Below are 10,790 nucleotides of genomic sequence, written 5' to 3' on the forward strand. Positions count from 1 at the left end.
TTACAACCAGATTATGTATACAACAAAATAAAATGGATAGCAATGATTGTTTGATTACGAAACTTTGATATTTGAATGCGTGGTCTTAATAGCCTGTTTCCCTACATCAGATGCATTTCTCTCACTGTTATAAGGGTAATGGAACAGTTTTTTATTCCTCATCTCTTTCTCTTTTTGTTACAGCATGCCGTATGTAATCAAACGACCTAGACTTGCAGTGTATCAGAGGACTCCATTCAGCACTACTTCCAGAATTGACTGTAAGTTTATGATCAGCGGTCATTTGTTTAATCATCCGAGTAATCGAATAATATGTTGTGTAGAAACGACTAGGTTCAATTGTGCAAAAATCAAATAATTCGAACAAGCAGATGAATTTGTCCATAAGTAATGTAATTATGAGAACTAGATCAACAACGCAAAACGTCTCCATGTAGTAATTTCCATTGAAAAACTTTCAACGGTAATTGCTCATATGCAACATCGTTGCATAGATAAACAATCCCACTGAATTCAAATGACATGATTGAAATGGTTCTGTTGATTCTGTGCCACCTGTCGCCAGGAGCCTGACTATAAGAATGTAAAGATACAGATAATTAATTGGTCTTTAAACAAGTTGAATTTAATCCGCAGGGTAAAGCCACTACCTATATGCTATACCTATGATGGTCGACACTCTGTGTTGTTCGGAACAAAACGAATGTAATGTCTTATTCCAGGTCGCTCGTTCTTTGGCCGTAAGGCGCACGTCTTCATGCACACTTGGCCACATTTGCCTCGATTACACAAGGCAGAGGTGGGGATCTACGAACGTCCTCTTCAGATTCTCTGCTAAATATGACTTTTGCTGGTCTCTCCCGGCAAGTTATTTGTAATCCTGATTTGGATTTTCTTGCGGATTCAATCAAAATTGATTACATATTTTATCAGACTGCTGATGTCTGAATTTTGTATCTTAGTACAACTCGTGATTCATGCGTCTGCCCTCATTTTCCACCACACCGCAAGTATTGGCGCGTATTTTCCTCAAACTGCACTGGATTGGATGAATCAACGATGTGTACAAGCTAGTTTTGTCCGTGTCTGTAGGCTGCAGAGACCTTGTGGCTACGCAAATCGTAGGATTCTACTGCGCGCACATCTCTTTTCACCTCAGGCTAACGTCATTATCACATGTAACGAGTTCCAAGATATGAATTCGTCGACAACGTTAAATCATGTCCCATCTATTTCCTCAGGACCTACACAGTTGAGACTGCCAGATTTCTGCCAGCCACCAATAATTTTAATAGAGTTTAGGGCGTCCTATTCTTTCAGTGTCCTGTTAAAACGCACGAAAGTTTCTTTCACTGCTCTGCGATCTACATAATGATGTAAGTCATCCGCAAAACCAAGAGCATGTAATACTTTTTGATGATGGCTCCGTTTCTTTCACAGATCTACGAATTGCATCTTCAAGACTATGTTGAATAGCAGATAATAGAGCATTGCCTGCTTAAATCATATACACCACCAACATCAGAGTCTCACCAGATATTCCGACGCTTGATTTGGATCCATCAAGAAGCGTCGCACGAATCAACCTAATAAGCTTCTAGCATTATATACCACAGTTTGTTCCGTTACACTGTGTCGTATGCTTATAAAATATACAACCAGATGATGAGTCTGCAAGTTGTATTTTTGGCTAAGGGCTTTGGCCATCTGGGTTTGTCCAATCGCAGAGAAGATGAGATCTGGTTCAGCCAAAGGCCATCTGGAGGTTATTCATGGCAGATAAAATGAGTCAGGTTGAGCCAAAGGCCATCTGGAGTTTGACCCATCAGAGAAGATGGTCTGCTTCGCCCAAGGCCATCTGAGTTTGTTCCATCTCAGAGAAGATGAGTCAGGTTCAGCCAGCCTCTGGAGTTTTTTTCCAACGTAGAGAAAATGGAGTCGGTTTCAGCCAGGGCCATCTGGAGTTTTTCAACGTAGAGAAAACGAGTCGGCTTAAGCCCAAGCCATCTGGAGTTTGTTCACCGTGAAGAAAATGAGTCGGCTTAAGCCCAAGGCCATCTGGGTTTGTTCCATCGCAGAGAAGAAGAAGAGTCGAGTTAAGCCTAGGCCATCTGGAGTTGTTCCATAAGAGAAGATGGTCGGTTGCCAAGGCCATCTGGAGTTTGTTCATCTCGAGAGAAGATGGTCGGATTCAGCCAGGGCCATCTGGGTTTTTCCAACGTAGAAGATGAGTCGGCTTAAGCCCAGCCATCATCTGAGTTTGTTCTATCGAGAGAAGATGAGTTGGGTTGAGCCCAAGGCCTCTGGAATTTGTTCCATCGCAGAAGATGAGTCGGGTCCGGCCCAAGGCCATCTGGAGCTTATATCATGGCAGAAAATGAGTCAGGTTAGCCAAAGCCATCTGGAGTTTGTTTCATCGCAAAGATAGATGAGCCGGGTTAAGCAGGGTTTGGTGTAAAATTTGTTCCAAGAGTATCTACCTTACTTGTCCGATAAAGTTTTGGTTAGTAAAGTTAACGGAATTCCTCAGTACACGTTAAGATAATCTACATCAGAACTGTCTAGCAACAAAAACTTTGAAACCAATTTTGCACTTAAGTGCAAATTTTAGTAAATTTGCAACGCGTGTTCAGCATTTGAAACAAAGTATTGGCTGACTATTGATACTGAAAAGGATCATATTTGCAGGCTTATGAAATGAAAAGAATGAAATTCAAAGTGTTGGCTTGCTCGTGTCTCAGCGTAGACAAGCCATGCGGAGGAGATATGTTTCAGTTAAAGGAACGCTTTGAACTGGGAAAACGGAAATGATATATAGTCTAAGAGACGTGGGGCTCTGAGGGCTTTAAAGATAACGGATCTTAACTAATTTCCGATATCTGATCTACATAGATTTTGTGGGGCCCTCCTTAGCCGTGCGGTAAGACGCGGCTACTAAGCAGACCATGCTGAGGGGCTGGGTTCGATTCCCGGTGCAGGTCTAGGAATTTTCGGATTGAAAATCTCGACTTCCCTGGGCATAAAAGTATCATCGTGTAGCCTCATGATATCACGATGCAAGGTAACTTGGCTTAGAAACCTCATGGAGTGATGTAGTGGTGACCAGGTGGTTTGTTTCTGCCAGCAGTGATTAAAACAATAATTACGTGTGAAATTGCGACAGTGCCGCGAAAAAGTGCTTTTATTCGCGTGCCCTAAAGTCTAAGTGACGAAATAACCAAAGACAAATTGTGTCTGCTGGTTTTCTCGTTCAATTTGGATTTTTCAGCCCCAGCAGCAGCTGGCGGCCAGTAAATTTGTGCTTTGTTTTGTCTCTTTGTGTTCTGTGTCGTCTGCATGGTACCGTTTGCTAGCTGTGTGGGGATAAGCGAGATGGTTGAGTGCAGTGAGTGTGCATGGGGATCCTGCCCAGTGATTTGCCAATGAGTTGTTCTGGTTGTGGTTGCGCTAAAGTGTACCACTACAAGTGCACATCCATGACTAAACCATTGGCAAAGCTGGTCACGGAGAATGAAATGTTGTGTTTAAGTGTGATAATTGTTTATCAAGCCAGTGTTGTAGGCGAGCAGAATGTATTGCTTTCGAACGTCCAAAGATCGAAGAGAAATGAAGAAATTTCTTCTATGTCTGAAGTTCGATCGAGGGCTGGAATAACATTGCTGCTCAGATAAACATCGCGCTAAAAGACGGATGGAACAATTGGGAAAGATTGCAAAATGCCCATAATAGTGCAGTTAATGGTTTTCGGACTTAATTGGAAATGAAAAATATGAAAGGATCATTTTACAATTTGATGCGAAATAAAGTAGCTGCAATGAATGTGTCAAGGTACGTAAGATCGTCTTCGGAATCGAATTTGAATCGAGGTAAAAAGCGTAAAGTTCAAGAAGACGTTGATGATGTTTCAATGAGAATATGCTTCGCGGATGTCGTTAAAAAAGCACTGGGACTAAAGTAGTAGTTATAAAGAAATCAAGAAAAGTGTTGCCATTAATGATGTAACAGTGGCTCGAAAGACTCTCCAGTTATTGTGATAAAACCGAAGAGTCCAATCAAAGTAACGATGATACTCAAGTTTTGAACAAAATTAGATCCAAAAACACACAAGATCGTAACTTTAGACAGGAAGACGGCTCTATTATTGCTGAGTGTGCAAGCAGGGTATAATGTTAACGCTGTCAAGAAAGGCATTCAAAGCAATTGGGTGAGTTATAACGCTGTTGTCCCATCATCGTTGCCAAATTGAAAGTGATGAGCGTCGGTAAATTTTCACTAATGCTCATTCAGATCTTAAAAGATCAGAATAGAGAACATCACTCCATATATTAAAAGTCGTTAGGATATGAAAATCCAGTTTTAAGTACAACAAGTACAACGTGGTAATTGAAGTCGATAAAGAGACTCATAGTTGTTTGATAACCGCGAAAAAGGTAAACAAAGGTTCGATCGGTGCCTTGGTTCAGAGATTAGCGTTTTGAGGTGTTTCCAGTGTGGAGAATTTGGGCACATGGTACGGAGTGTAAGAATGACATTGCGTGCTCAAGTGCAGTGAACGTCTAAGACCTCGGATTGCACGTCAACTGTATTGAAATGTGTCTGTTTAAAAATGAATAAGGAACGTAAATTAATCTGGACGTTAACACGGGGCATTCAGCACCGAATGTAAAGTTACAAAGATTATTTGATCGGAAAAAGAGCGCTTACGTTTCAATAGAGCAACCAAGTTCCAGTAGTAATGTGAATAATTAAATATTTTGTATTTCAATATTGCTGGGTTATCCACAAACTACGTTGCTTTACGTAGATTGTGGAGGATACGTCCGTTTTAGTCTTTCTATCTGAAACACATATTATCACATTGATGCTTTTGATCAATATAGTATTCAGGTTACAGTGTGGCTGCTTTTTATCACATGAGACACACTGGCGGTATTTACTATTTATGTCAAAGAATCGGTTCAGTTCAAGCTTCAATTAAACAAGTTTGTGATGGAAACTGGTTCTTAGGCATTACAGTTGTACGTGGCATGAAGATGGTAACTATGGTTTTTGTATCACTCTTCCAGTTCTAATGACCAGCGATTTGTTGAAATTTGATCAATCAATTGGTGTGACGTTCTAATTCAAGCATTTGAAACATTTGGCAGATTTTTCAACTTAAAACAGAATTTTTTATTATACGCGTATTTCCGGCACAGTAGAACTTTATTGTTTTATTCTAATTTTGATTCAGTTAATACTGTTATTAATTGCGATTTAAAAATAACCGATCATGAAACAATAGTAATCAATGTTGATGATAATAAAGGTAATAATATAATGTAAAATAAATTGAAGTGCTGGAGGAAATATTCGAAACAAGCAGTTTCGAATCTTGTCGAAAACGTGGATTTTCAAACAAATGACGGATCTTTGGATCACAAATCAGCTGTTCTCACGAATGTCATAAAAACCTGTACCAATCAATTAGTTGAACAAAGTTTGTATCTCAAAATAATTCGAACAGCGTACATTAATTTAGACCTCTTGCGCCTTAAACGTAAAAGGATAAGTTGTACAGAAAATTTTGTGAACATAATAGTGATTATCGTTGGAATAGAATTCCAGGTTGCGCGTAATAAATATTCGCAACGTTTGAAACGTACGCGATGCGAATATATTCAGAGAAAATTGATCAACATCAAAACAACAGCAAGAGTTATGGAAAATATTGAAATCACTTTTGAAACCTAGTACTAGTAAACGCGGTCCATAACGTTTTAGGCACACTAGAACTATCAGAACAATTAATTGCAGATAAGTTTAGAATATTTTGTCAGCAGTGTTTTCTCGTTAGCATCTATTGAATTAGTTGATGAACCGAAATCGACACCGATCAATATTAACTGTAGATTTGAAGGCTTTCACCAATAACATTGGAAGAATTAAGGAATATTTGCTTCTCGATGGGAAAACGGCTGGTGTAGATAACGTAAATGCAAAAGTGATACAAGACTGCTTTGATGTCATCGGAGACAGTTTGCTGGACCTAATTAATGAATCTATACAAACTGGGCACGTGCCACAAGTTTGGAAGGAATCCTGCCCATACAAAAAGTTCTGGCGATTAAATCCGAAGAGTTTCGTCCCATCAACATGTTGCACATTAGAGAAAAATTTTAGAACTTGTTATTAAGGCCAGCTGCTAGAATATTTAAATAATAATAACACTCATACCGGAACAATCGGGATATCGAAGGTCATTCTTGTGAAACCGCATTGAACTTGGTATTGGCTAAATGGAAAGAAAAAGAAGCAAAAGATACGATTGTTGCGGTGTTCTTGGATCTAAACGCGCTTTTGACATTTCTCGCCTTATTGTTAAAAACAATTCAGCTTTGGAATTTCGGTTCTGCTTAAAATGGTTTGAAAGCTATTTGGTGACGAATCTCAACGGACTGCTTTTAACGATTGTGTATCAAGTCCCGTGGAGGACACGCTCGGCGTGCCACAGGGAAAGTTATATTAGGGCCTAATTCATTATGTACATAAATGACATGCACGACGAGTCTTACGATTTTGTGATATAAATCTTTTTTGCTGATGACACCGTGCTGTTCATTGCAGCTAAAACCCGAAGAGCGTTTCCCACTTAACGAAGATTTGCATTCTCTAAGTAGATGGTTGAAATATAAACAGTTAAAATTGAACATAAGTAAAACTAAGTTCATGATAATTTCGGACCGAATAAGTGAAAATGTCTCTGTTATGATGGATGATGAGGCAATTGATCGCGTACAGGGAGATTAAATATCTTGGCGTGATTATTGATGACAAGCTAATTTGACACAACAATGTTATCAAGAAAATTGCCAGAAGTATGGAATTCTTTGCCGATTAAAAACGATTTGCCATTGCTAGTAAAATATTGTTGTATAAATCAATCATCTCCTCCTCTCTGGTTTCTGCCCGTCCATCCTATTCTTGGCTAACGGTACACAAATATCGAGATTACAGCGTTTGCAAAATAAAATAATGCGCTCGATTTTGAGATGCAATAGGTTCACTTCCTCAACTTTTTGTTGAACGCCTTGCAGTGGCTGTCAGTGAAGCAACGCATTGTTTATTTGACTATGGTGTTCATTTTTAAAGTAATTAATGGTTTGCTGCCTCGATATTTGTGATCGAATTGAAAGGAATGACATTCATAGATATAATAAGAAACGCGGTTGATGTGAAACACCTTTCTTTTTGCATGGTGCTTCACAAAATTCATTGTTCTACAAGGTGTAAATGTTTTCAATTCGATTGCCACACACATCAAACGTGCAAACTAGCACAGTTCAAGAGACAATGTATTTCACACGTCAAAGCTGCATTTAGACAGCTACTCGACAATTTTAGCATTAACTAATTTAAGTTTTGACGAAGTTTTCAACGGATACTTTTGTGTTTTATTTTATTTTATTTATTGTTTTGGGGCATTAACGACTACAACGATCGCCTCGATGATGATGATGGATTTTTACTTTATTGACTGTTTTAATTTAACTTTCCTTTGTGAGTCTACAAGAGTTTGAGCCTCGCGCGCGAAATACAGGTATAAATTATTTCAAATTTAATTTTCGTGTGCCACTTTTTGATCTGTTTGAATGATTAGGTGAATGACTTTTGTGTATGGTTACTGCTGAAAGAGTTTTGAATGTTCGATATAGCTATCCAGTAGATTGTTTCGGTTAAACTGAAACTTTTGATATCGACGAGCGGTATCACAAGTGTTGGTGCCTGATTGTCGAGAATCATGAATACTATAGATATACTAGTTGTTGAGCGAAAATTGACTGATACGCGATTCCTGGTGAAACTTTGGAAATCTGTGCGAGAGGTATACAAGTTTTGCATTTCATAGAGACTGTATGTATCACTACTGATGTTTTGTAAGATTGCGGTTTTGGAAAGATCAGTTTTAAATTTATATTTTGCTGTATAGTGATGTAAAATATTCAAATTATATCTGTCATAAGAAATCGGATCGTTTTCTTTTGGAAATCGATTAAATGCATATCAATTAATTATCTTAAGATAACTCTTCAGCTCAAACCCTTGTAGATATGTGGCGGGACCATCATCATCATCATCATCATCATCACCTCGCAGTTAACTTGTAAGTAGCAAGAACACTATGCTGCGAGGCGGCTCTGTCCCGATTAGAGATGTAATGCCAATAAGAAGAAGAAGAATATCAATCTCTATTTTACTATAAAATGTATTGGGATATTTTATTCAAGCTCTGATGGAAAATCAATGTTTTGATTATAGCTTTGGATCATAATCGTCCCTGAAGGAGTTCCCAAATCCGAAACGTCGGAACAATAAAATTATAGTTCGTTCGAGTTAACAATAAGACTGCTAAAAAAACACAACACGTATAATATTACCTTTTCATTTAGAGAAAACCTATAATTCTGTTTAAAATTCATACAATATTTGTACAAGAAGCATACATTTCTTGTATTAGAGTTTTCACCTTTTGCATATGTCAAGATTTTATACAAAATAAAAGTTTATGAAATGGTTTGGAAGGATTCTCACTCTAACAAAAGCTCTACGCTTTCTGGGTCAAGATAGAATCTATTGGGATACCATAGTGTAAACTACGAAGAATGGTTGGGGCCGTACACTATACTAAGCATTTTTCTGGTTTTATCAACCCGCTCCCCCTGTAAGTTTTTTTTTATGTGAATCGTAAGAAAATGGCAAACCCACCCTCCCCTATAATTGCTTACGTAATTAGTGTACACCCCTTACACACAGGCGTATACAGACATTTGCTAAATTCGTCGATATAAAAATTCAATCATTGTTGTTCGATAATGGTATGAAATTGTTCATTTTTTCAGAACGGCATCCCATCTATCGATTTTCCGGCAATCGACCCTTTCACCAAGACAGCAGCTACGAGTTCAAAAGAGCAAATATTCGAGCATGCATATCAAAAATACTAAATACAGTTTAAGCCAAGCTAAAATCAAAGATGTGCGAGCCAGTGCCGATGATACGTCCTTCAAGATGGAAGTCGATGTTCATTTCAAAGATAATCACCGAGGGTACAAAGGCGAAGGTCTACAACGTGATTAAAGTGGTGTCCAAAGGTTTCTTCAATGTACTACGTGATTTTCGTCGATCGATTCAAATGTCCATGATCACAATTGGTTCTAATTCCTCATTTTGTTGATGTTTCGGTTACAGAGAATCTCTGGGCATACCACCCAACGCCAGGAGAAGAATATCTGGTGATTGATAAATTCAACATGTCTCCGGAAGGTGATATGAAGTCTTCGCCACGGTTTATTCCTGATCCGGGAATGAGTAGTAGTTCCATTGCATTATAGTTTAAAACGAAATTAAACTAATCAATTCGATGAATTGTAATCAGATTACACTGGACTTTGTCAATCAGTACTGGCCTTCACTGTACAAACAAATGCTACCTGAAACGCGCCGCACTGGGAACCGTAATGATTGATATGTTTAACAAATTTCAACCGTGTACCATATCGGTTTGCAAAGGCTGATTTATAAATCAGTCGCCGTAGCTAAGTAGGGTTGAGTTATTGTTGTAAATGTGATATGATGGTCTATTCTAAGTTAGACACAGGAATTGGAATAGGTGTTACGGTACGATTCATTTCTACAATCAACGTTGCAACAAAATAGACGTGGAGTTTTGTACATACAACTACGAATTATTCTCATCACTTATCACACACCTTCCGAGTAGCACACTTGTCACATACCAGTCACTGTGACTCATATGCGGCCAAATCAGTCACATTGGAGTTTGCAACCTGCAACCAAATCGATCCGAACTGTACTACTAAAACATTTCTTATACTTTTCCATGTTTTGTAATCCAGAGGGCCGTGAGCCACTTGGCTAATCATAAAGGGGGTCGCAATCACCGACAATATCTTCTTCAATGGCTCTACATTAGGGTGTTCCAAAAAACACTATGTTCAAAAGTTTGGTGCTCAAACCTTATATGAAAAATAATCGATCTGCATTTCTGAGAACAAAAATTCTAAAAATAGTAGTGCTGTCCAATGAGGCTCGAAGTTTCTCTGTCCTGCTCATGCCCATTTGTTGACAAAGAACGAGCAGGACGGAAACAACTTCGAGCTACTTCAGCTTCATTGGACAGCACTAGTTTAAGGTTCTAACAGAGCTATTTTTGAAAAAGTTGTTTTTTTGCACTTATTGTCATTATTGGCTATATTCGATACATTAAATCACCTTTCGATCGTTTAATATTTTTGTTTTCTGGACCATGAGATTCTACATTGTAATACGGTTGGTATTATGCTAATAGGGGTCGTTCAACAATGATGTCACAGGTTTTAGGGGTGAGGGGGTCTACAATTTTGTGACACTACAAATATAAGATATACAAAAACGTGACAGAGGGGGGAGGGGGGTCTAGAAAAATTTCAAAAAGTAGTGGACGTCATATTTGAATCGCCCCTTACCGTGCGGGACCGAAATCCGTCCACCTCATGAGATATCAATAAATTAAAGGGGGATAAAGGTAATTAATGTAGGAATAATTTATTCTTAACCTGTTCAGATACTTGGCAGTATGCTTTTAGGGCATAAAAATGGAAAGAAGGCTTTGAAATTAAAACAACAAAAATCAAAAACAAATCGCCACTTATCAAAGACGGAGTTTTTGCCGCCATTTTGTTTTCGGGTAGAGCATCATTGCACCAAAAGTAACTATATTGTAATCAATTGTCGGTCTTCCACCGTCATTG

At 38.4% G+C, this 10,790-nt stretch overlaps 1 pseudogene; it reads left to right on the top strand.

Moving 5' to 3' along the window:
- The first annotated feature begins 2,227 nt into the window (after positions 1 to 2,227).
- LOC134209754 (uncharacterized) lies at positions 2,228 to 9,561 on the top strand (annotated as a pseudogene).
- The last annotated feature ends 1,229 nt before the right edge of the window (positions 9,562 to 10,790 follow it).

Source organism: Armigeres subalbatus, chromosome 2 (genome assembly GCF_024139115.2).
Source record: "Armigeres subalbatus isolate Guangzhou_Male chromosome 2, GZ_Asu_2, whole genome shotgun sequence".
In the NCBI taxonomy this organism is placed as follows: Eukaryota; Metazoa; Arthropoda; class Insecta; order Diptera; family Culicidae; genus Armigeres; species Armigeres subalbatus.